Source organism: Leptonychotes weddellii, chromosome 4 (genome assembly GCF_054177405.1).
Source record: "Leptonychotes weddellii isolate Sample4059 chromosome 4, ASM5417740v2, whole genome shotgun sequence".
NCBI lineage: Eukaryota > Metazoa > Chordata > Mammalia > Carnivora > Phocidae > Leptonychotes > Leptonychotes weddellii.
Window position 1 is genome coordinate 105420814 of NC_138372.1, and position 3298 is coordinate 105424111.

General features: G+C 35.5%; 1 pseudogene; it reads right to left on the minus strand.

Moving 5' to 3' along the window:
- Window positions 1-451, minus strand: part of LOC102733292 (large ribosomal subunit protein uL16-like) — a 29898-nt pseudogene extending 29447 nt beyond the window's left edge.
- Between the last annotated feature and the right edge of the window lie 2847 nt (window positions 452-3298).

The window sequence follows — 3298 nt, forward strand, 5'->3', positions numbered from 1 at the left end:
TCATTGATTTCTGCTCTGATCTTTATTATTTCTCTTCTCCTGCTGGGTTTAGGCTTTATTTGCTGTTCTTTCTCCAGCTCATTTAGGTTGTGTATTTGAGAACTTTCTTGTTTCTTGAGAAAGGCTTGTATTGCTGTATACTTTCTTCTTAGTAAGATAGTCAATTCTTAATTATCTACAAGAATCAAGAAATAAAACAGAGCAAAAATAGTTAACGCTTGACTCTAATATTTATAATATTGTATAGATTTATTTTATCAACTGTTTTCTCTTAGGAAAAAAATATTTCATTTAAGATATGTTTTACTCTTCTATCTGGAGCACATTTACAATGAATAGGGATTGGCCCAGGGAAGAAGGCGTTGGGATAAATCATATTGAGATTTAAAGCTTACCCTTGATCATCTGGAATCAGAATACGGAAGTTAAATATAAAACTTCCACCTTCCATCTTTGACAGAGTAACTAGGAGATTTGCCCTCCCACAATAACAACCATAAACTAGACAAAATATATGAGGCAATTGCTTTCAGGTATTGAAAAATAGGTAGCACAGAACTATGATCCCTGAGAGAAGGAAGACACACAAAATAAGCTCCACAATAACCCAATTTTCTGCCTGGGGGCAAATTCCTTCTGGGGCAAAGAGGTGGAACCCAAGCAAAGCAGCAGTCTCAATTAGCTGAGATGAGCAGAACAGACTAGACTGCTGAGACAGCTGGAATTTGCAGGACAGGTTATTAGAGAAGCTCAGAGGGTCACTCCATACTTCTGCAGAAACCTTGAGTTCTGGGCCCAGGGCTATGCATCTGCAGGGTATAACTGTGAAGCAAGACTCACGTGCCTTGGGGCTGAGACCCATATGGTGACATCAGAGGTTCAGAGTGCTAAGAAACATTGGCACTCCAGTCCAATCGAGTATAGTTTGCTCGCTGAGCAGCCACACACTTGAATAAGAGAGGTACCTTAGGATGAAGTTCAAAACAAAAGAGATTCTCCTAATAAAGAATATAAAAAAGATGCATAGGATGATAAGAACTCACCATTAATTCAACTGGCTACCAAAACAAAACTCAATACCCTTTAGAGGAAGATAATGTAATCCAGACTCTATAGAACATATCCACACTATAAAATATACAACAAAAATCACAATTATAAAACAATAATAAATACAACAGATGTTTAAGTAAGCAGGAATGCATAGCTCATAATTAAAGTAAAAAAGAAATTCAAAGAAAGAGAGCCAGTCATGATCCAGATGTAGGGAAAGATGAATGAATGTACAATAGTGAAAAATAGCAGAGAAATGGGAACTATAAAAAAATCAAATGGATAGACAAAAATGAGCTATAAGGGGTTGTATACTTCCCCCTGCAACACACCAGTGGGGGACGTGGCAAAGACCAGAGGTTCAAGCCTCAGTTTTCCATCCTGGGTGACTTCACATGGCTCTTTTTCTCTAGTCCTAAAGCTGAGAAATGTCTCTCCTAAATCTTCCTTTAGAACACAGTCCAGATTGAATTGGACTTGGGTAGACTAAAAAATGTTTTCTTTCCAAAATTTTTGACCTCAGTTTTGGAAGTTCAATTCTTCTGATTTTCCCCAGGGCCAGGGATTGCCCATCCTCCTCCCTCCCCCAGGATATAATGACTAAGAATCAGGAGCAAAGTGAAGGGAAGAAACATAATTGTTAGGACCTTTGAAGAGGGAGGCAACCATGGCTATTTACTCTGAGGCTTTTCATTCTTCTAAATAAGTGAAAGTCTCATATTTTAATATCCACACTTTCATTTGCCTTTACATTATATGATCCAATTAGAAACTGTATTTTCTAAATTTAAGTCTCATTTAGAACAAATGTGAAAACTAACACCTATATACATCAAATGTTTTTGGAATGTAGGAATTTATATTGTTTTACTGATTATATAAAGGGTAACTGGTTGCTCATTTTATCATTCTTCCTTATAGTTTCCCTTCTGAAGTTTTTCAACCAGGCACAAGTTACTGCAGAGTGGAAGGTCAAATGTAAGGATGGACACACACACACACACACACATGAAATGGAAATTATAAAATTGAAAAATACAATATCTGAAATCAAAAACTCACTATATGGTTTTAACAGCAGGTTGTAAGCAGCAAAAAGAAGTGCTTAAACTTAAAGATAGATCAATAGAATTTTTACAATATGAGGATCAGAGATAAGAAAATCAGGAAAAGTAAATATCGATGCCCTGTGGGGCAACATAAAGCAGTCTAAATGCAATTGGAGTTCCAGAAACTCAGGGGTGAGAAAATGGAGCATAAAAATACTTGAAGAAATAAGAGTCAAAAATTACCTATATTTAATAAAAACAAAACAAAAACAAAAACCCCAAAACTCTCTAATCTAAGAAGCTAGGGAAAACCAAGCAGGATAAAGAACAGGATACCTAGGCACATTGTAGTCAAAGTACTGAATGCAAAAGACAAATACAAAACCTTGAAAGTATTCAGAGGAAAAAAACATAGCTTTCATGAGAAAAATAAAAATAAGAATGTACAGGGGCTTGTCTTCAGAAATCATAAAAGTCAAAAGACAATAAAATAATATCTTTAAAGTGCTTTGAAAATAAACCCCTGCTAATCTAGAACTCAATGCTCAGTGAAAATATCCCTCAAAAATGCAGAGAAAATAAAAACATTTTCAGGAATAAAATAGCTGAAAGAATTCATCGCTAGCAGAGCTGCACTACAAGAATGGAATTGCTACCAAGAGGAACTTACGATCATCACAAACAATGAAGAACACTGGAAATGGTAAAAATGTGGGTAAATATAAACTAATTTTCTTTCTTTCAATTTCTCTAAAAGATAATTGATTAATTAAATAATAATAATACAGTATGTATAACATATGTAGTAGTATAATGTATGACAAAAATAGCAAAAAGCATACAATGGGTAAAAAACGCATAATGCACTGTAATGTATCACATTATATGTGACATGATATAATATACAAAGCTCGATGGTAGTAAGTTAATGATGCTTATTGTAAGCCTTCGAGCAACCATTTAAAAAAATAAGAGAGAGGGGCACCTGGGTGGCTCAGTCAGTTAAGCACTTGACTCTGGATTTCAGCTCAGGTGATGATTTTGAGGTCCTGGGATCAAGCCCCATGTCAGGCTCCCTGCTCAACAGAAAGTCTGCTTGCCTCGCTCTCCCTCTGCCCCTCTCCCTCTCTCTCTCAAATAAACAAATAAATCTTACAATAAATAAATAAATTAGATACAGCTAATATGTCAATAGA